This window comes from Macrotis lagotis, chromosome X, assembly GCF_037893015.1.
Source record: "Macrotis lagotis isolate mMagLag1 chromosome X, bilby.v1.9.chrom.fasta, whole genome shotgun sequence".
Classification (NCBI taxonomy): Eukaryota; Metazoa; Chordata; class Mammalia; order Peramelemorphia; family Peramelidae; genus Macrotis; species Macrotis lagotis.
Genome location: NC_133666.1, coordinates 14,217,820 through 14,241,811, shown reverse-complemented (window position 1 = coordinate 14,241,811; position 23,992 = coordinate 14,217,820). Strand labels below are relative to the sequence as shown.

At 38.7% G+C, this 23,992-nt stretch overlaps 1 pseudogene; it reads right to left on the bottom strand.

Moving 5' to 3' along the window:
- Positions 1-3,255: 3,255 nt before the first annotated feature.
- Positions 3,256-9,152, bottom strand: LOC141498044 (putative RNA-binding protein Luc7-like 2 pseudogene; annotated as a pseudogene).
- Between the last annotated feature and the right edge of the window lie 14,840 nt (positions 9,153-23,992).

Genomic DNA, 23,992 nt, shown 5'->3' with positions numbered 1-23,992 from the left:
AGATTGGATTTGAACCCAGGTACTCCTGACTCCAAGGGGTGCTTTATCCACTGCAGCACCTAGCCGCCCCCACTATGCCACCTAGCCGCCCCTTCAATGACCTTTTGAACGTCCTTTTGTACTTGGCCAATTTTGCTTTTTAAAGGAGTTCTTTTCTTCATGAATGTTTGTGCCTCATTTATTATGTGTCTAATTCTTTTTTTTAAGGTGCTATCTTCTGTATTTTTGTGACTTTTTTTAAAGATTTTTGCAAGGCAAATGGGATTAAGTGGCTTGTCCAAGGCCACACAGCTAGGTAATTATTAAGTGTCTGAGGCTGGATTTGAACTCAGGTCCTCCTGACTCCAGGGCCGGTGCTCTAGCGACTGCGCCACCTAGCTGCCCCATGACTTTTTTTAAACCCCAGTTGTTAATTCTTTTTCATAACTCATTTCTTTTATTCATTTTTCTTCCACCATTCTTATGTCTTTCTTGAACCATTTTAGGAATTCATTTTTGAGGCTATGGTTGTATTTGTTTTCACATTGTTTTCTTCTGAGTTTGTCTTGGTCTCCCCTGACATCACAGCTGCTTTTTATAGTCAAGTTCTTTTTTGTTATTGTTTGCTCATTTTTCTTATATTTAAATTTTCAAAAAGTTTATTTAAGGCAATGGGATTAAATGACTTGCCCAAGGTCACACAGCTAGGTCATTATTAAGTGTCTGAGGCTAGACTTGAACTCAGGGCCTCCTGCCTCCACTGTGCCATGTAGTTGCCCCCTGCTTTTTCTTATCTTTGAACTTTAAGAAATAGGAGGGGGGTACACTGTCCCAACTGTCAGACTTTTTTGCACTATTGTTTTCACAACTAATTCTAGGTGTCTCTTAAATTTTCAATGATTTCAAGATGATATGAACCAGGAAGAAGTGCGATCCCTGCTCTCCTGGTCTGTGCTCTGGTCCTTGCCAAAGTGGAGACACAATTCCCTTTATGATCACAAATGCCACCACTCCTCTCTGCCCTGGAATTGCAACTCAAAATCATAGCAATAGGCAATGGAATCACCAAACAGAGCCTCAACCTACACCCAGTTCCAGCACAGGGGTCCCCTATGTTTTCTCTCTGACCATTTGCCCTACCACTTACCAATACTGATTGGGTAGTGGGAGTCCCTCAGAATGCTGCTGCCTCCCAAGTCCAGAGTTTGTGTTGTCACTATGCTATATTCCAAGTCAATTTCTACCCCAGTGTCACAAATTTCTCCTTCTGATGTCCTTAGTTGTCTTGGGTTGGGACAAAAGGACTCGCTTTTTTGCTATCCCACTCCAGAAGTTGTTTAGAAGGACATGTTCGGAGGGTTAGGATTGAAAGCTACCTCTACTCTGCCATCTTATCTTGGTTGCATCTCTAACTTGGTAGATTTCTGAAGACTACCAGAGTCACTGTTCCATAGCTGGGTGACCAGACACATTTCCATAAAACAGAGAAGGCCACAACCAGAGAAACTTTGTGGAACTATATTCTTGTTCCATATCCCTGCCTGTAAGAGCAACATAAACCTCCTTTTGTTAACTATTAAATGACTCCAGTGTTTCATTTCATCTCTACCTATAAAATAACATGATACTGGAATTAGAACCACCCATTTGAGACTTGTAATTGGGATGAGAGGAGACAGTCTTAATGTTAACATTATGGTTGAGTTGGGAGTGGGAGGAATGTAGAAAATACATGCAAGGGTGATACGTGGTCATAAGAGCCTGCTGATCACATATAGGGAGTCCTTTCTCTGGGAGAGAAGTAGACAGGGAGACTGTATCAACTCCACCATTTCCTGCTGGAATAGCCAGCATTCCCAGTGGAAGAGTCAGCATAATAAACCTGAAAGTAAAAGGGGGTTGGACAAGGTTCTAGACACAGAGCACTTGGTTTGCAGGGATCATATAATAAAAACCACAGGGCATCCAATGCTAAGATGGTTATGGGATCTCTCCTGATGGGCGTAGGACTGACAGACCCCAGCCTGGAACCCAATCTGTAGTTTCAGACCCAGAAGATGTAGCTGCCACTGAGATAAGGCCTGAATGATGAGAAAGGATACTGAGAAGGGACAGTGAGGTAGAGTCCTGAGAACTGCTACTAGTGATCAGAAAGCTCTAGCTTCTCCCATTACTGCTCTAGGGAGAAGGGTGGTGACTGCTTGCCTTAAAAGAAGAGGCTCAAGGGGGGTGTGTGAGCTGAGGTGGATGTAGAAGTTGAAACAGAGCCCTGATGAGGCCCTGGAACAATGACTGTCTCCTGAGGGTGTGCCCATGCTGAGGTGCTGTCCACAGTAGTGATGTGGAACAGGGAGCTGCGGACTTACTTGGACACAGACATCCAGTGAGACAGGTTTGTGAAGAAGAGACAATGACCTGGACCAGCTGGTCCTATGGGCTTTCCCAGATGATGCTAGTCCCATCAGGTAGGGCAGGTTTGAATGCCCAGGGGGAACTTCCTGGTTTGCACCAGGGGACCAACCTGGAATTTGCCCATTCTGGCTTGATCCTGAGTCCAGGTATCTGTGCTCACAGTGCTCAGGGAGAAAAGGCTTCCCTAGTCTGACCTCATCCTTTTCCCCTTGTCCAGGGCAAGTAAGGGCCTGAGGTCCCCCAGCTCCCGTGGCCCATGCCCTGCTTCAAGGGTGGGGCCAAGTTGGTTCCCCTCTGCCCCATGCTGCCTGTCTGCTAGCACTTTGGCCAACATTGAGGAGGACCAAAGACTATCTTACTTCCTATGGTCCTCTAGACCAACCCCTCACTGAAGGCTAAGGGTTGAGCCTGGGGACAATGAAGAGGAGTGCAGATTAGGGGAAGAGTTGACCCTAGAATCTTCAGTCAGCAGGGCCTTTTCCTCAACTGTTGTTTCCAGGGTGACTGCACAGGAGCAGTTCTTTAGATGTAGGCATGGGGTTCCCTTCTAGGCTTTTACCTCCCTTCCAGCTAGTCACTACAGTTTTGGTCTTATGCCAGTGTGTTCCGTGAATATGAGTCCACTTCCTTGGCATAAGAACAGTTAAGGGGCTAGTACTCTGTTATTTAACATGTATCACTCACAAACATGGATGTCCTCTTAGAGAAGTATTTGTTGCAGTGTTTGTTCTCACAACTCCTTTACACTTTAAAAAAATTATGGTAGGACACATAATGCTTTTTTTAAATGTGGGCTAGAGCAGTGGATATTTATTATATTAGAAATGAAACCTGATAAAATTTTAAGATATGCATTTATTATTGTAAAATGACAATGATAAAACTATTATATATTAACATCAAATAGATCATATATATCTCACAGCTATAGATAGATGTTTTCTGAACCAAAGAAGAGACAGAGGTAATTACAAAATTGAAACAGATAACTTTGATTACATGAAACTGAAAAGTTTCTATGCAGACAAAATGAATGCACCTAGGGTAACAAGAGAAATGACTGAATGGGAAAAAAATCTTGGTATCAAATTTCTTTGATAGGGTTTGGTATTTTTTATGTGTGTGTAGTATATATACATACATTTATTCATACACATGTACATATACACATACAAACACATATAGAAAATGCAATACATATTAATATATATAAATATCATATATATAATAGTCCTCCAATAGGTAAATGCACAAAGAATATGAACAGTTATCAAGGAATTTCAAAATATTCATAACCATACGAACGAATGTTGAAATTCACTAATCAAAAGAACAATGCAAATAAAAAGGACCTTGAGGACCTCATAGCCTGCAAATAAAAAAAATATATCAAAGAATGGCAACAGTCAATGTGGAAGGGGTTGTTCCAAGGATAGACATACTAACATATTGTTGTTGAAGCTTCTAAATGTAATTTGGAATTATGTAAAAAAAGTGACTTAAAATGTTCATAACTTTGGGGGGAGAGTTGACTTTTATTACAAGACAATGGGTTTAAGTGACTCGCTAAGCCACACAGCTAGGTAGCTAGCTGGATTTGAACTCAGGTGCTCCTGACTCCAGGGCCGGTGCTCTAACCACATAGCTGCCCCCAAAATGTCTATAACCTTTGAACCAGAGAGCCCAATACTGGGATAATACCCCAGGGAAAGGGAAGCAAAGTGGTACAGTGGATAGAGTGATGGAATTGAAGTCAGGGAGACTTATCTTTCTGAATTCAAATCTGGCCTCAGACACGTAATAGCTGTGTGACCTTGGTCAAGTCACTTCACCCTGCTTGCTTCAGTTTCCTCATCTGTAAAATGAGCTGAAAAAGGAAATGGCAAATCACTCTAGAATCTTTGCCAAGAAAACCTCTACTGGGGTCACAAAGAGTCAGACATATAGAAACAACTGAAGAACAACAACACCCCAGGGAAACCATAAAATACGAAAGTCTTCATATACAGCAAAATCTTTATATTAGCAATTCTGAGATAGTAACAAAGTGACAGCAGAGTAAATGTCCATCCACTGAAGAATGGTTAAAATTGTGATATACAAATATAATGAAAAATTACTGTACTGTAAAACAATGTAAAATTACCTTCAGAGAAGCAGGGAAAGACCTACATAATCAGAACTATATATATATATATATATATACATATATATATATGTATATATATATGTCAGTATATATACACACACAATAAGTACAACAATGTAAATGGAAAAAACTTACACTCCAAAAGGATTAAAATTAAAACTAAAAATTATAAAGATTGAGCATAACTTGAAGAGATATATATCTACCTATCCTGTTGTATATATGGGAGGTACACAGATATTATTCATTGTACAGGTTTTTGGACTTTTTTAATGTTTCCATCAGTTTTGTTATTTTTTCTTCCTTAAAATAATACTATTTGATATATGGCATGGCTCTTTGGAAGGGGAAGGAGGAAAGTTACTGGAGAAACCTATGATGATACAGACAATATCAATATAAACTTACTTAAAAAAAAGAAAAAGAAAGTAATTTACATCTTTCTTGCAATGAAATAGTTTTCCTTTGGAAGTCTTGTACATTTTATCTGATGCAGTTCACAACATCACTTTGACAAGAGGACTCCCAGACTTCAACAGAAATCCCCAGGGACCCATGGTATTAAAAAGAGGTAAAGGCTCTACATTACAGCAACTAGAGAGAAGCAAAGCAAAACCAAATCATATCCAACCAATCCAAAGAGAAGGTCACAGAAGGCTGTGGTATCAGTCCTAGGTCTTTTGTCCCAATAGTCAGGGCACTGCAGTAGGCTTGCTTTGAATTCTGCTACTGAAGCTATCCCTATATCCCCAGTTTTGAGCATGGATGAAATACTGCACTGAAATCTTCTTACTCTCCTGGAACAATCTCCTGCCCTGGAATCTTGAAAGTCTGCTGTAGGTCCAGTGAATGTGTTCCCCTTCAGTAATGGTCCTTTCAGTGACTGGTTTCCTGAACTTTTCCATTGAGTCAAGATGTATTGATGAAGCTCTTTCTGTTCATCAGGCACTATGCTAAGGTCTGGAGATTAGTGGTCAGCTTCCTGGGGCTACTTTCCCAACTCCTGAGGAGTTGGATCCAAAGAGCCTAGCTGCTTCATTCCCTTATAGCCTAGCCTCAATGTGTTGAGGAATATTATTCTAAGGCTACTGAGCTCAAGACCCCTCAGCTGAGTGCTTCTTCCCTCCCACCACGATGATCGACTTAGTATCAATTAGCCTCAATTGTTTAGTTTTTGGAAAGTTTATGGTAGCATACTTGAAGAGTTGTTAAAAATATTTTACTCAATCCCCACCCTACCCTCCCACTCTATAACACAAAGTCCCTCCAGTATATACAGATTCCAGGAAAAAGCATGTTCAGGTGTGGAGAACACAAGTGGCATACTTACAGGTCTTTGTAATCTTCGGCTAAGAGTTGCTGTTAGGAAAGAAGGCAATTTCCTTGAGTACAATTGCCACCTTGATGCACATGATTCTCCTGTTTTTCCAGCCCTATTGTCTTCTCTCACATCCCCAAGAGATTAGACTTCTGAAAACTGAGGAGCCCTAGAGTTCTCCATTTTACCATAACCAAAAGAAATGTTCCCTCTTGTCAACTTGCCTTTTACTAGTCAGGGCAATCCCATGTTCCCAGTGGCACAGGCTCTCCACCTTGGTGCCACCACTCTCAGTTCCTCACTGGTACTCACTCCATATAGCCAATCTGTAGCCAAGTGTTCTTCCTAGCTTCACAACTTCTCTCCACTGCATGTCCTTTATAAATCATATAGTTGATACTCCATGATGAGGCCCTGAAGTCCTCAAATATTTATTATACAGTAACCAGCTGGGGTTAGAGTAACTACTTGAAACCCTCTCAGATGAAATAACCAAGCATTCTTTAAGAAAAAAAATGCAGGATGTTTAATGGTGAAGTAGTGGTGATTACTGCTTTCATTTTACTGTCATCTTTTTTTAAAAAACAATTTGAAGATGTAACCTTTACACTCCTCAAGAAAAAAGGCAATGGTATTTAAGAAAAATTTCCCCAAAAAACTTAAACTAGCAATTCAATATAACAAAAAAAAATCAAGAAAAGGTTTAATTTTAAAATTTCAATTAAAATGTAAAGATGTGATGCAACAGGTGTTCAAATTGCAAGTCTAAACAGGTACTTTTTTTTTTTAAAAAAAGGTAAAAAAGAAACAAACATTTCAATTTTCTGCAGAATACATACTCCTGCAATACATGCTCAGAATTGGAGCAACTAGGTGGTGCAATGGATATAGCATGGACCCTAAAATCTGGAGAACCTGAGTTCAAATCCAGCCTCAGACAATAATTACTTAACTGTGTGACCTTGGACAAGTCACTTAACCCATTGCCTTGCAAAAACAAACAAAAAAAGAATAAATGTTCAGAATTGTAACCAAATAGTAAACTATCAGTGAGAAAAGAAGTTTCTAACTCAAGTTATAAGACCCTTCACTTCCCTCCCCACTTTACAATTTGAAATGATAGTGGTACAGTAGAAGGGCAGGGAGAGAAATCAAAATAAGGCTCCCATAGCTGTTGCTATTTGGACTAGAAAAGAATTTTCCAAATGTTCAAGAAGGTCCAAGGCAAGAAACACAATTTTTTTTTCACTCTTAATTTCTACTGAAATATTATATACACATTCAATTTGGATCAATGAATACCATGGACACAATGTAAAGACTGGCAAATTGCCTTCTGTGGGGGGGGTAGGGGGAGGGAAGTAAGATTAGGGGAAAAACTGTAAAATTCTAAATAAATAAAATCTGAAATATTATATACTGAGACCTGCATCTCACTACATAAAACTGTACCCATAAACAAAGTGACCTTTCAGAATGACATTAAAGTTCACCAGAAATTATGGATGTACCTTTAGACTTTAAACAGGAAAAGAAGTTCGGTTCAGCTTGAGTTACAGCAAAACTTTAGTTACTGTTCAAATATTGGTGGATCAGTGTCTGGAATTTCTAGATCGACTTGAAGAGCTGTAAATGAAGCAATGGTAGGTATCTCCATTGAAAGCGTAAGGATCGAGGAAACACACAGCTTGTTTAAATCTCCGCAGTTTCAGTCTCTTCCGAGCTTCGGCCATTGGCGCTCTCATAAGAGCGTTTCTTGTATTTTTTCTCCCTGTCACGGGGGGACCTTGAACTCCTGTCTTTCCCCTGTGATGGTAGGTCTTGGCTTCTTAAGGACCTCTCTTTGTCTCCAGATGACCTGTGTTTGGAGGACCTTCTTTTGGATTGCTCTTTGTTTCGGTCTCTGGAGCTATGTCGACTTCTCTGGTGGCTGCGACTGCTGGAGCGTGACCTGTGGCAATGGCGTTTCTCGAAGGACTTGGATCGCGTCCTCTTTCCTTCTTGGGAAGTAGAGCGAGAGTGATGTCTTCGACGCTCTCCGGACCTAGATCGTTTAGGATTCTTGCTGTGTGACCGGGACCTTCTCAACTTCTCCCTTTCTTCTCGCTCTCTTTCCTCTCTGCGCTTCAGACGCTCCTTGTTTCTTTTCTCTTGCTTCTCAGCCACAACTCTCTTTAACTTTTGGAGTTTTTCTCTTATTTCAATAAATCCCAGGTGTAGTTTGCCCCCAAAATGGTCAGCCAGGCGCCTGTCGTTGTCATGAAGACCCAAATAAGCAGAACATACCTCACAGACGCGAAGCTTCTGCTGTTGGAAGCTGGAGGCTGGCATGGAGTTGCGATAGACTTCCTCGGCCTCCCTTTTCTTTGCTCTGGCCTTTTCCACTTCGTTCATCACTTTCTGGGATTCCTCCACATTACCTTCAGCTCCCAATTGTTCCACTTTGGCTAGTAATTTGCCAATTTCCTCATTCAGTTCATGCACCCGTTCAGCTTTGGCGGCTACTTCCGCACTGATCTCTTCCTGAGTCTCCGCTAATCTCTTCTTGGCCACTTCTGTCCTCCGGTCACAGTCTGCAATGAAGGACTGAAGATGATCCATTGCATCCAGCTCAAAGAAAAAGTCTTGCTCCTTGGATGCGATTTCATAGTCTGCTCTTAAAGCCAGGTCGTGGACCTTCAGGCACTCCCCCAGATCCATTCTGGTTCCAGAAAGAACATCATGAGGACAGCAGTTGAGAAGGTGACTTTTGCATACTCTGTCATCGCTGAATTTGATTCGCTGGCGGGTAGTGTCTCCGTCCCGGGAGGTGCCCATCAGCTGGTCCAGCATTGCACGCATCTGGGCGTGCGCGGACATGGCGGCAGGGGCAGCGGGGGCGATCGCGGCGGCAGCTTAGAGAGCGAGCGATCCAGTGGGTGGAGAGAAACCTGGATCGCAGTCAGACTTCTCAGCATTAGGGGCGGCGGAGAGGATGGGGTGAGGGGCTGCCGCCGCTGCCACTTTTCCGGGGAGTGCAGTCAAGGAGCGGAAGACTGAGGGAAAGGGAAAGAGTCGGGGCGGCGGCTCGTCCTTACTTCGCTGTCCGGAAGAAAGCCGCTGCCTTCGCTCCCACTGCCACTCAGTCACTCTCCATCCGGCTCCCGCGACAGAAAGAGCACGAGCCAAAGAGGAAGGCGCCGCCGCTGCTTGCCGCCACCCTACAAAAGCCGTCAATCTTAGCACTCCTCCCCCCCTCCTTGCCCAGAGCTGCCGCCGCTGCTCGCTGCCACCGTAGCCACCTACATGAGCGCGCACGCTCCTCGTTCACTCATTTCCCGCGGGGACTCGACCAATCAGCGTTCAATCGCGTTCCCTCTTCCCGCCCCCGCCGGGGAGGCGTTTCACCCTGACAACCTAGCTCAGTGTTCTTAAAGGTAAGATACCTCCTTGTGCAGTGCGCTGCAGCAGCCAAGCCCACACATGAAAAGGCTTGGCCCTTTGGGGTGCACAGGCGGCGTGAGGGTTCCTTCAGCCAGCGTCCCCCCCCCCCATGCAGGCGCCGCCGCCACGGCCAGCACTTCTAGAGTGCAAGCACAAGAGATTCCCTGTGGATGTGATGTGACAAGGAGGCTGGGAAGCAGACGCCCCACGGGATCTTGACCCCAGCTGCCCTAGTCTGGCCTGGCCCAGCAGCCATACGAAGAAGGAGGTTCTCGTTGCTTTCCCCGAGAAACGATCGCGAGTTAGACTGGCCCTTTGCCCTCTTATGATGGGGCCTACTGTCTGTAACTGTCCTCACATGGCTGAGACTGGGGAAAGGGAAAAGCATGCACTGGCATCAGTCTCTGGCATGCAGAATTTGTTACAAGAACGCCAGAGTTCACTCGTCCCCCTAAAACCTCTCTGATGCACATAGAAATATTGAATGTCAATTATTTCACTAATAGCATCATAATTATTAGAATGTCTCCCAAATGAAACAATTACCGAAGTCCTTTCAAAGCCCCTCCTTTTGTAGTCGCTGCCTCCCTGGCATCAGTTCTTCCTATGAGGAATCATTACTCAGCCTCAGGAAAGCATGGCTGCAAATGAAACAAAGATTTATTCAAAAGGTTACAAGACATAGGAAGGGTGAGAGACAGACAGAGAGACAGAGACAGACAGAGACAGAGAGACAGACAGAGACAGAGACAGACAGAGACAGAGAGACAGAGAGAGACACACAGACACACAGACACACAGAGAGAAAGAGAAAAAAAGAGCCAAGCAGTGCTGGCTGGGCCATTGTCAAAGAAGACTGTGGCCCTCAGCCAAAGTCCTGCCCAGATTTTTTATGTTTTACCTCTCATCCACAGGGCAAAAGGTGAACTCCCTTCCCCTATACTGATAGACTGTGTAAAGCCTAAGGAGATCAGCATACAAATTTTACATTAAAGGATGAATCAATGGTAATGGAGATCTCCACCCAATCTGAGCAGCCTTTTAAAATTACTATTGTTTCTGTCACAATGATAATTCTCTACTTCAAGTCAATTTATACCTCAAGACTGGGTGGCAGTCAAAAACATCTCTACCCAAGTTTTACATTCACAGTTCTCTTCATCTTTTCCCTGCATCACTTTCAGCAAAAGTATGCACCTCTCATGTATTCATTTAACTAATTAATTAATGAATTAATATGTGGGGCAATTAGGTTAAATGATTTGCCCAAGGCAACACAATATCAAATGTTTAAGGTCAGATTTGAACTCCAGTCTTCAAGACTGTTCCACCTAACTGCCCTAACATATCTATTTTCAAGTGCATGCCTTACTCTATCTTTTATAGGAAATTTTTACTGGTGCTTTTATAAAAACACTGATGCATAATTCCTGATTATTGTCTTATTTACACATTCTTCCCCTCATACACTTTCTTTCTAGCTGCCAAAGGACATAAAGGATATGATCAGAGCCTTAATTACCTAAAATTCATTTCTTACACTTTCCACTGGAGAGATTTATTGTGTGTCAGAGAAATGACCCCTATGATTTAATCATCATCTCATAACTAGACTTACTAAAATAGCAAAAACTGGGTTGTAGTCAGGTAGTCAATGCTAAAAACATAACTTGTCTTGGCAAATATTCACCTCACAAATCTATATCTGCTATTAGACAAATATTAGCACTTTTTACATTGTTGAACCAATACTGATTTGACTTTGTATTCAAATTAAGTTATTCCCATGGTGTGCATTTTTTTAAACTAAAATATTTTATTTATTTTTCTGACTACATGCAATAGTAGTTTTCAGCAATCATTTTTTCAAAGCTTTTAACTTTTACATTTTTTTCTCTATCTCTCTCTCACCCGCTTTCTCTCTTCCCTCTCCCTGACAGAAAGCAATCTAATATGGGCTCTACATGAAAAATCATGTTAAATATAGATCCACATTAATCATGTGATTATCTGATTAATTAAATTTAAATGGAAGAAAAGAACATTAGAGAGAAAAAATACACAATACATAAAGCAACTTTTAAAAATTGAAGATAGTCAATCTTGATCTGGATTTAAATTCCACAGTTCCTTCTCTATATAGGAATACTATTTTCCATTACAAATCTTTTAGAATTATCCATCATAGTTGATTATCACCTCATGTTGCTGTGTATATAATGTTCTTCTAGACCTGCTCACTTTAGTCCTCATCAGTTCATGCAAGTCTTTCGAAGCTACTCTGAAATCCCATCCCTCATGATTTCTTATAGAATGCCATCACATTTGTATACCACAATTTGTTCAGCCATTCCCCAGTTGATGGGCATCCCTACAATTTCCAATTCTTTGCCACTATAAAAAAAAAGTTGCTATAAATATTTTTGTTCATGTAAGGTTTTTGCCCTTTTTTGTGATCTCCCGGATACAGACCCAATTTTATTGCTCTTTGGGCATAATTCCAAATTGCTCTATAGAATACTTGGATCAGTTCACAACTCAGCTTGCTATACATTTTAGCACACCTTGTACATATCTTTGATGTAAACCTTGATTCAAGTCACTTTATTTTGGCAGAAAAGACTAAGAGTTAACTTCTATACAATACTGACCTGACAACATATAGTATCTGACTGGTTAGCATACAACAGATGTGCAATTTAGTTCTATAAAGCATCAGAATTGTAGGGTATCTAAAGTTGAGATTTCCAGCATATAACAGAACTTACTTGCTGAATTTCTCTCCTAAGGCTGGCAAGAGTTTATGAAATGTGGATTATCTCTTGCCAGCATCCTAGGAGGAATATATATTGAATCCAAACCTTAGGAACAAGTTTTTTTTTAACCCATTGTTCCCCTAATGTCATGGGACTAAGTCACCACTCAACCTTGAGTTGCCAATAAAGTTTGCATTTGCAACCTATAAATTTGTACATCTAGTTCTTTATTTACATGTAAGAATTTTGTACTTGCCTTAATGTTCTCACTTGACAGTAGAATACCAAAATTTGTAAATCATACTATGAGTTGAGAATTGTAACACCCAGAACATCATTATATAAGAAAAAAATAAAAGTGCTGCAAGTAAACTGAAAAGAAAGTGAGAGATAACTTGCCTAACAAAATAATTTATCATGTATTGCTGCTTCAGGAATATAAGGATAAATCATTTAATATAAAGTCATTTATAAAAATTTGTGAAGGTTAGAGGTCAAATTCTTGGGATCTTCTACTTTGTGTTTTGACCATTTTGCACTATAAAATAAAAAATAAAATATAAAATAAAACAAAACTTATAGAATCCATTAAAAAATCAGCTGGACTCAGGAGGACCTGAGTTCAAATTCAGCCCCAGACACTTAATAACCTAGCTGGATGGCCTTGGGCAAGCCACTTAACCCCATTGCCTTGCAAAAACCTAAAACCAATCAGCATAGGGTATTATTTAGCATTTATACTTTGAAATTGACCAAACACTGCCTATTGTTTTGGTGATTTTGAGATTTATGAAAGTGAAAATATTAATAAAACAGATATAATCCCTATTCCAAAGACCATTGCTATGAACCTATCTCCTTATTGGTAGAGATGAATGCCTTGTCTTGCTTGTTGGTGAGAGGCCAACTTCCCTTTAAATTGATGGAGAAAATTACTCTGGAAAGACTTGAGAAGATTCAGCAGCCTCCATCATGTCCCTATTTCTTACTTCCTCCACTAGAGAGTTCAGGGAATTTCCCCTTGGATGAGATCCAGGATATCCTCTCTCTCGTTGCTCTCCTCCACTCTGTATTGCCTGATATATATATATATATATATATATATATATATATATATATATATATATATATATATATATCCTATATGTATTTTATAGGAATTCTGTTTTGCTGTGATTGGGATACATGGATTTCTTAGCTGTTCTCCATGTGTTCATTAAGGATTCGTTAAGTTCATTATGTATTCTCTCAAGCCTGGATATAGAGGTTGGGTTCACTTCCCAAATTGCAAGTTGATAAGAATCTAGATTCTTAGTAATATTTAAAAATATATTTATATTTCTAATCTGTACCACATTCTCTTAAGAAACCAAAAAATAAAATAAAATAAACATTTTAAATAATTTTGAAAAGAAACAAAATTGAAATTCTTCTCTAAAACCCTGCTCCCCCCTCTGGCAGAAATGAAAGTCTCTCTTAGAGAAGGGTGGGGGAGAAAAGACTAAAGATGTCTCTTCTGCTTCCCTTTAAGTCACATACACATGACAATCCTAGAAATATATGAACCTCCTCACAAGTAGACCTCTTCATTCATGGACTTCTTATTACTCTTATTACACAGATTAAACTTAAAAATGTGTCATACAACTTTTTTTCACAGAGCTGGTTATTAAAAATTTAACAGCATACCAGTGGGTAGACATATAGATAGATCAATAGCTAATTAGATAGGTATCTTCTAACTATGACTTCTTTGTCATTCAAAAGCTTTTATAATCTGATCAAAACTACCTATGGAGTCTTCATGCATTACTCCCCTTCATATGCTCTAAGATCCAGACATAGTTGATAAATAGTTAAGAAAGAAAGTAAAAAGGGGTGGCTAGATGGCACAGTGGATAGAGCACCTTAGCTCAAATCCGGCCTCAAACACTTAATAATTGCCTAGCTGTGTGGTCTTGGGCAAGCCACTTAACCCCATTGCTTTGCAAAAGGCTTAAAAAAAGAAAAGAAAGAAAAAAAAAGAAGGGGGAAAAAAAGAAATAGGGCATTTATTGAATGCTTAATAGATGCCAGTTGCTGTGGCAAGTGCTGAATCTAACAAATAAAATAGTGCCTGAGCTAAGATAGGTTAATATTCCAAGTTGGGGAAGAAAACACAACTCAGAGATCTTGAAAGAAGCAATGGAGGAAATGATTTAGAATTGGGGTCTGTGAAGGAAGGTGATAGTTTGATTCCACTTCTAAGCTCAGCCATCAGAGAATGTCTTTGAGGTTATAGCTGTGATTTGCTGGAAGGTTCATGCTGCTTCAGACAATGACTGGGAAGGTCAGAAAAGGAATGGTTTTCAGGGGAAAGATAATGAGTTCTCTTGTGAAATGTTCTGAACATGCTGAGTTTGAGACATCCATTTCAAATTAGCAGGCAGTCATTTCTCTTTTCTCCAACCTCTTCCTTTTGTAAGGAAGTGGAGGGATGGTTTCCAGATTGTAACATGTCTCTTTTGAGCAAAAATTGTGGTAGTGCCCTCCTTAAGGATACTATCAGAGGCAGACCCAGCCCTGTTTGGGAATATAAGCACCTCATGGGAAGCTGGAAGCTCACTTTGCATTTGTTCACAGGGCTTATTTAAGTTAAGCAAAATGATTACTACTACTACTACTACTACTACTACTGCTGCTGCTGCTGCTGCTAGCACTATTTCTACTACAGATGATGAAGATGATGATGATGGCAATTATGCTAGTAACTTGCATTTCTATGGCATTTTAATGCTTGCAAATCACTTTATATATGTTAACTCATTTGATCCTCACACATTTCATTTCCTGTCTACAAACCTTTATAATGACTGTCACTCCTGCCTGGAATAATATCCATCCTTCCATTCCTTTGTCTCTTAGAATCCAGTTACCTTAAAAAAATAGCTAACAGGTCATCTCCTCCTCCTTAAGTAAGAGTGTTCTCTCTTCCTCCAAACCAGTTGGTGAGCATTTTTTTTTACTCAACATGTCTATGTTGTCTCCCCCAACTGAATTTAAGATCCTGGAAGGCAAAGGGTATTTGAAGATTATCTTTGTATCCCCAGCACCCAGACTGGGACCTGGCACATAGTAGGTGCTTAATAAATGCTTATTGACCCAATTCACTGCCAATTAGAAAAATATTCAAGGAATTCTTGTGTCCAAAATGGTAATGCACCACGTGGAGCAGAGCACAGACTTATGTCTATCTCATATCCAAGGCCTACTATTGATTTCTGACCCATTCTAAATTCTATTTTTGTTGGATTCAAGCACCTGTCCCAACTCATACCTTGTTACAAGAAGCAGAATGGAACCAAATGAAACCCTTGGTTTCTGTAAAAATTAAATAATGAATTCCTTCTATAAATTGGAATTCAAACTAAATCACCACCACTAAAACAAACTCTTTCTACTCTTAATCCTATCACAGTATTATTTATGAAAGTTAAGACCAGAGAAGAGTGAAAAGAGTATCGTGCAGCTTCATCCTACAGTGTACCTCATCTCTGGGTAAAGAGTGAATTTTGTGTACTCACTAGGGCAAAACCTTGCAAAAATAAATACAAGAAGATGCCTGCTCTTCCTTTGAAGGAAGTTCATGAAATAAATATCAAAAAGAGGACTTAAGTATTACAGAGTTAAATAATGCTTGCCTATATGCCCAGGGATAATAGGGGAAAAAAAGCACAAAATCCCTGGAGAATATAAAATCAGATAGTAAATGACTGCTGTAATCACTGAAGTTAGTTGTCAAACTGAGATTCTAATCTGGATCTTCTCCCTTGTGTTCCCCCTTCCACTTGTGACACTCTATTCTGAACAAAACTATTCCTCCATCTTTTCAATCATTGCCACCCTTCTCAAATATATGGTCCTTTCAATGTCTTCTGCACCAAACCATTCCTTTCAGTCCTAAATGGGTCTACAGGATCACAATCCTAGAGCCAGAACTAAAAGAAAATTCCAAGTCATCTGGTCCAGCCCCTAAATTATCCATAGGAGGAAAGTGAAGCCCTGTGTCACACTAGGGATGCTAAATCTAGAAGTAGAATCTATTGGAGAAAGGACTTCACAAAACTGAATGGAAATCAAATATCTTGCTTCTTTCTCAGACCTAATCTATTCCATAGATTGAGAAAAATACACACTCAAAGAGAGTGACTGTGGAAAGTTCCAGATTTTTTATCTGATTCCTGGAAACTCCTTGATTCCCAATTCTTTGTCACAGTACCAAAGTGCCCACCATGATTTTTCTTTGGTGAAATTATTTTCACCCAATTCTAGGCATGGTCCTAGGCACAAAGTCCATTGGAACAGAACTCTCTCCTCACTGGTCCAGGGGAATGCCCTTCCCTGAATCAGGGATGGGACAAAGTTGACAAGAGAAAGAGAGATTAACTCTTTTCCATTTTCTTTGAATTCTCTTCACTCCTCAAGTCACTTCAGTCTTTGTAGTTGATTCAGATGCTTCTGGCTTATAACTTCAAGAAGGTAGATGGAAGAGACCAACTACGCTTCAGACTGCTAAAGAACAAGGTTCTGATGAGAAGCTTGTATGAGAGGAACTATCAGCCTCCATCAGGTCCCCATCCCCTGCTTCCACCCTAGAAATTTTGGAGAGCTTCCCCTTGGATGAGGTCTAGAACCCTCTCTCTTAGCTGTTACCTTGCTCCCAGTGGCAGAGCTCCTTTGTTCCACATTGTCTGGTATGTAGTTTCCTGTGTCTACTTCCTCTGATTTATCTTTTGCTATGATTGGCACAGATGGTTTTCTTTTCTAAGTGCTTTGTCTTTCCATGGTATGGTATGTGATGGGAAAGGAGAGCAAATCAAGATATCAAGACTGAAGTCCACTTTGCTTTCAGTAATAAAGCAGAAATCTGAAGTTAGATTTATCATGTCCCATAGACTAAAAGTATTGAAGGGAGCAGAGATATATAATTTTAACCTAGTTCCTCTCTCTGAGGAGAGCAGTGCCCAAGCTCCTCTTGGCTCTATCTTCCTACTTCCCCTCCTGGCAGTAATTAAAGTGTTCCACTGGGAAAAGGTAGGGGTAAGGAGTGCATACTCCATCCCTTGGAGCCACACAATTACACCACCATGGCTGCAATGGCCAGTGGAGATGGTTCAGCACAGCCCATTCCCACAGATTTCCACCAGACAGACTCCCTACACCTAAAAGACTTCCATAAATTCTCAGGTCAGGTGTGTTCATTTCCCCAGGCTGGTTGGGGGCAGAGTCAATTGATGATCTATTAATTTCCTGAGAAAGTATTTTTACACTGGAAGAATACTGACATGTAAAATAGTGAAACTTTCCTACAAGTCTTATTTTTGATGGAAGCAGAATAGCTGTCTGTCTATGAAGAATAATTTTTGGGACACAGAGAGTGCCCTCTCACATCCTTAAGTATCTACCACTGACCTGTAAGTTCTACTCATTTACTATGAGGTAATGAAAAGGTTTCTGATAATGGATTTAGAGCTAATAAGCATCAATCATGCCTAATTTCTCCCATGACTCTCCTTTTCTTCTGGCTCTGGGTTAAATCAACACTGATCACTTTTATTCTGTGTGGGGAGAAAATATGGAAGGTAAACTGGATAGGGTCTTTACAAAGTTTGGGGTCCCTAACCTAGGAATAACCACAGACAGAATGCTGCTCACCTTCAGGGCCACCCACTCATATGTCTTTCTTCTAAAATAAGTGGGAAGAATCTGTCTACCAATTGTTGAAGGGAGGTGGGAGGAGGGGAGAAGGCATACTGAGAGGATCACAATACGAACCCTAGGCAGGAAATTTAAGGCCAGTATCTGTTCCCAGTGAATATAGAGATGGTTGAGGAAGAGTGCTTAAGGAACTGCATAAAGGATTATTGTGTTTCTCTTTCATTTCATATGGATTCTCCTTTGTATAGATTCTCTTTTTTTGCCCTGAATGGGGGATGGGAAGGAGCAGGATGCTGACAAGTCTCTGCAGAAGGGGTGAGTCCCTTCATGGATTCTAGGCAGGGGCCCTGCTCTTCTGATTCATTGTGTATGAAGGTATTGTCAGCTGGTTTCAAAAACTGGTTTCCATGGTGACTGATCTCTTTCCACAAAGACCATGAATTCTGATGTTTCTCATGCTAGCTCCTCATTAGTTCTGTATTATGACCCCTTCGTCAAGAGGGTAAGAAGGCTTCCTTCCCACTTTGAATAGACAGGAGGCCACAGTCCTAATTCCCTTAGGTGTTTCAAATTTACAGGAGATATGTATACACACATACATACACATTTATACAGAGAAGGGGGGGGGAGAGAGAGAAGGAGAGAGCTATTAATAGTGAAGCTAACTAAAGAATAGGATGGATAAGAAGTCCTGTAAAGCAACTGTGGGGACAAGACCTGAGTCAGAAGAAGGAATAAACCTGTCATTTATCATACTCCTCCAAGCCAGTTGTCAGTAACTGTCCTTACCTCCAATACATGATCCAGTATTCAAATGTCCCATGAAAGTCTCTGAACCCTAAGGAATGCTATGCAGACCACAAGGACTTCAAGGATCACAAAGCAGCTCTCATGTGCCATATGGGGAATTAGTGTTAAAACCTACAAGACAGTGTTATAGATACAGTTTAGACAAAGTGATCCAAAGTAGAACCTTAAGACACTTTATTTTTATGAGTAATACACTAAAGAATGTAAAAATAAGTATAAGGGTCAAGAATCAAAGAATAATAATCTAGAATAAATAGAAAGTGAATATAAATAATAAAGAAAAGGAAGGGTCAAATTCCTTTTTATAAAGTGATGCAAAAAATGAAATTTTAGACAATAGTGTAACAAAATTTTATGAGAAGAGTAAGAGGAATTCTCCTTGACTACTTAAAAGAGGGAGAAGAAATAAATAACTAGATAAAAAGAATATAAAAGGAATTAAGTAAAACCTCAGAATTAGGGAAAGGAAAAACTAATTGTATTGGGTAGAAGAATAAGGAAAGAAAGCTGGTGAGACTAGGATTGACCTAAAAAAAGAGTAAAATAAAATATCTAAAGTGACATAGTTAAGAGAATAAGAAGGAATAAAAAATTTAATTTGGAAAAAACAATATTAAAGACAAAGGGAGGGATATAAAAATGTAAATATAAATATAAATATAAACCTAATTCTCATAACACTGAATGTCAGTGGATGAAAATGTCCATTTTTAAAAGATTGATAGATTGGATCCAAAAAAGAAATCCAACAAGCCTCTCTCTCTCTCTCTCTCTCTCTCTCTCTCTCTATATATATATATATATATATATATATATACACATATATATAATATTATATATGTGTATATATATATACATATATATATATGTGTGTATATATATATATATATATTAGTTTTTGCAAGACAATGGGGTTAAGTGGCTTGCCCAGGGCCACACAGCTAGGTAATTATTAAGTGTCTGAGGCCGGATTTGAACTCAGGTACTCCTGACTCCAGGGCTGGTGCTCTATCCATTGCATCACCTAGCCACCCCTTCACAATATATTCTTAAAAGAAACTCTTTAGATCTGTAGAGAGAATCATGGTTTTCATTTGCTGAAATGACTTTTATCCAGTGCTGGGTGGTTTTTGCCACAGAAAACAACATTTTGATTCACACTGATTGAGAGAGAAAGTCAACTTTGTTTGACTTCTCAAACTATCCAGCTAGAAGAAAGAATGAACAATATTAGTCAATGTCTTTATTACAAGAATTGTTCCAAATTTCCAATGTAAATGTCATCATGACATGTACAAGAGTTCTACACAGAATATTAGATGAAGATTCTCCACAAATGGAATGAGTGTTAAATGTTATTGTCTTTGGCCAAAAGTCATTTTTTAAGGTTTTTTTTCAAGGCAAATGGGGTCAAGTGGCTTTCCCAAGGCCACACAGCTGGTAATTATTAAGTGTCTGAGGCTGGATTTGAACTCAGGTACTCCTGACTCCAGCGCCGGTGCTCTATCCACTGCGCCACCTAGCCGCCCCCAAAAGTCATTTTTAAAATAATGGAAATGACCTATTCCCAACAACTGAGAGCTGTACAAACAGAAAAGAAACAAGACTGGTCAGTTTCATGCCTTTTAGTTGACTTCCATAAAGTACTAGATATCAAGGTGTATACCTTTTTCACAGGAATGAGAATTCAATCTTCCCCAAAGGAAGACTAGGGAATTTCCAGGGTAACAAATTAATCCTTTTGATTGAGTGGAATCACTGTGAATTTGCTCAGAATTTTGAGAAATATAGCAAAAGAATCTTCGTCAGGCAATGTACCAAAGTCCTGATTACTTAACATGAAAGAAATGGATAAAAATTATTGAGCTTTAATTTTAGCGATTTCAGGATTCCTCCTATATGAAAAGAAGTGGAGTGATGAATAGGTTCCTGGATAAAGGACTGGCAGAATTTGATTGATTTTGATTTGAAAGTGCCTTTCAATACTCTTCAAGTTTATATAATCTTACAGTCTTATGATATAATAATGATTTCTTTTGGGGGGGGTGAATAAATTTTATTCAATTTTAGGCATTTTTAGCAGAAATCAACAGTTGATTCCTGTTGATTGAGAAAGAAAGTCTTTTTTTTTAATCTTGGAACAATTATACTGGAAGAAATGAACATTATTGGCAAATGTCTTTGTTTCACAGGATAGACCAAATTCCTGTTTAGAAAAGATGGATTTCTAAGGAAAGAAAACAAACATTGTAAATGAAGAGCATCACGACTTTTTTCACCTCAAAACCTTAAGGAGTATGGCAAAAACATCATTGTCAGGCAACATGTCAAACACTGATAATATTCTATGAATCAAACACACTATACAGAGGTGGTTTTTTGTTTCCAGAATTCCTAGTACATATCACTGTGTGACTTGAAGTGGAATAATGGGTTGGCTGCTTGAGGAAGAAATCAATTGGGAAATAAATGCATCGCTTTCCTCTTTTACTTTGTCTTAAGTAAAATTTTCTCATTCCATCTCTCCCATTCCCCTCTCCCAGTGCCCTCCTCCTTCACACTCCTTCATTTATTTTCTGAGATCATCCCAACATAATCAGCTCATACTCATGATTTCTCTCTCTCTCTCTATAGACTCCAACTGCCCTTGTAATTATAAAGATCTTGTGAGTTACATGTATCATCTTCGCATAAAAGAATGTAAACAATTTATCCTTTTTGAGTCCCTTATGATTTCTCTTTGCTATTTGTTTTTATGCTTCTCTACAGTCTTGTGTTTACGAACACCTAAAATTTTTAGTTTCATCAAATGTCCATTCTCTCACTCCCAAATGATTATACAATTTATTGTACAATTTATTCTGCATTGTAATCCTAGCTTTTAGCCTTCTCAAATATCAAATTCCAAGTACTCTCCTCCTCAACATGAAAGCCCCTTACTCTTTTGTGATCCTGACTGTGGCTCCATAATATTTGAATTATTTTTTTTCTAGATGCTTGTAATATTTTCATTTTCACCTGGGAGTTCTTAAATTTGGCTAAAATAATTTTGGGAGTTTTCATTTTGGGACTTCTTTCAGGAGGTGATCAGTAATTTTTTTTCAATTTAAACAATAATTATTAAAAACATAGGGTTAAAATAAAATGAAAGAAAATATAGGTTGAATATGAAGTTTTATTTTTTATTTTATTTTATTTCATTTTTAAAAGATTTTATTTATTTTCAGTTTTACAATTTTATCTAATATAAAGCACTTATTCATTACTCTTTCTTAATCAGCATTAGATAGTTTTTTTGGAATTATGAAAATTTTATTTATTTTGATTTTTACAAGTTTACCCCTAATCTTACTTCCCTCACCCCCACCCCCCACAGAAGGCAATTTGCCTTGATCCAAATTGAATGTGATAAGAGAGAAATCGTATCCTTCAGTAAGAAACATAAAGTATAAGAGATAGCAAGATGAGACAATAAGATATCAGGTTTTTTTTTCTAAATTAAAGGTAATAATCCTTGATCTTTGTTCAAATTCCACGGTTCTTTATCTGAATACAGATGGTATTCTCTATTGCAGACAGCCCCAAATTGTCCCTGGTTGTTGCACTGATGGAACAAGCAAGTCCATCAAGCCTGATCATCACCCCCATGTTTCTTTTAGGGTATACAATATTTTTCTTGTTCTGCTCATCTCACTCAGCATTAGTTCATGCAAATCCCTCGAGGATTCCCTAAATTCCCTTCCCTCCTAGTTTCTAATAGAACAATAGTGTTCCATGACATACATATACCACAGATTGTTAAGCCATTCCCTAACTGAAGACCATTTACTTGATTTCCAATTCTTTGCCACCACAAACAGGGCTGCTATGAATATTTTTGTACAAGTGATGTTTTTACCCTTTTTCGTCATCTCTTTAGGGTATAGACCCAGTAGTGGTTTTTCTAGATCAAAGGGTATGCACATTTTTGTTGCCCTTTAGGCGTAATTCCAAATTGTCCTCCAGAAAAGTTGGATGAATTCACAGCTCCAACAACAATGCATTAGAACGACGTAACTTTTTAAAAATCTTCATTGTCAACAAGTTACGTAATTATAGGTTATGTAGTTTTTCAATTTCCCAAATATTTTTCAAAGCCCCTCACATTTGTTCAATGTTGTTGAAAAGGGTATCTTAAAGTTAAGAAATACTTCTCAATATCTTATATGCTATTCTTCTGAGTTTAGCATTTTGCCTCTTTAAAATTGAATATATAACTCTTAACCTACCATGAAACATAAAGTTTCCATGCTGAAATCTCATTCTCTTAAAGCAAAACACAACAGGTTCTCTTAAAGTTAATATCATAACTGAATATCTGTTACACACAAATCTCTTTTACATTTCTGTTTCATAAGCTTATTTACTTCTTACTCCAACTACACTTCTGTTTTCAAAAAGAAAATAAAATTCTCCATGAATTTAGTCTAATACATACATATGATAATTTAAAAATCCCAATGTAAACGTTTTACCTCTGCCAGTGTTACATTTATATAGAACAAGATCTCAAATAGATACATTTTCTTATTCTTAAATAACAGATATTAAGTCACCTACTTTGATCTTACATATACATATTCCCTTTCATAAACATGAGGTGGGAAAAAAAAACAAAGCTTGTCATAAACTCTCTGGGCCAAAAAGACTGAGAGATATAGACTGTTAGCAAGGTATTGTCTAGTCTTCTCATAACAAACCTTTACAAATATGATAGATGAAACCTCCATTCATTGTTATAACAACACCATTTAAGACTCAAAAAACATAGTTTGAATCTGTTCTTATACAAAATTTGCTAATTATACATGTTTGGGATGAAAATCCACTTAAAAAGTATTGAGAGACTCCTCTGAGCAAAGGGCACATTCCAATTTTCACAAAAGTAGTGAAGATTAGATTGCTGCAACCAAGATTCAAACCAAGCAAGATTTACATGGCCTAGCACGATTCTCTTTCCCTGACCCCCTCTACCTGGACCTGATTGTTTGGGGGGGTCTCCAGAGTTACAATTTATATGCAAAAATCGACCCAGTAACAGAGAGAATAATAAAATATTTTTATAAAATGTTACCTCACCATCCAGATGGTGAGAATATATAAAAAAATGAATTAATGACATTCTATGCAATCTAAATGAAATAATGTCTGAGTATGCAAGATCTTTCGTGGAGTAGGCTACTGTACTAGTTCATAAAAAGAAGTTAAATAAAGGGTAACTTCAAAGACAAAGCAGTATTCTGCCTACAACAAAGGTCATTCTTGTAAACAATTTTCATTGTTTCTTGTGTTTAAAGCTGAAATAAAAATGGCAAGGGTAGCATCCATGACAAAACAGATCTAATTAAAAGAGATAAATAGGGAAATGATATGGATTTTTTGTATTTGTTTTTGGGTTTTTTTGAATTA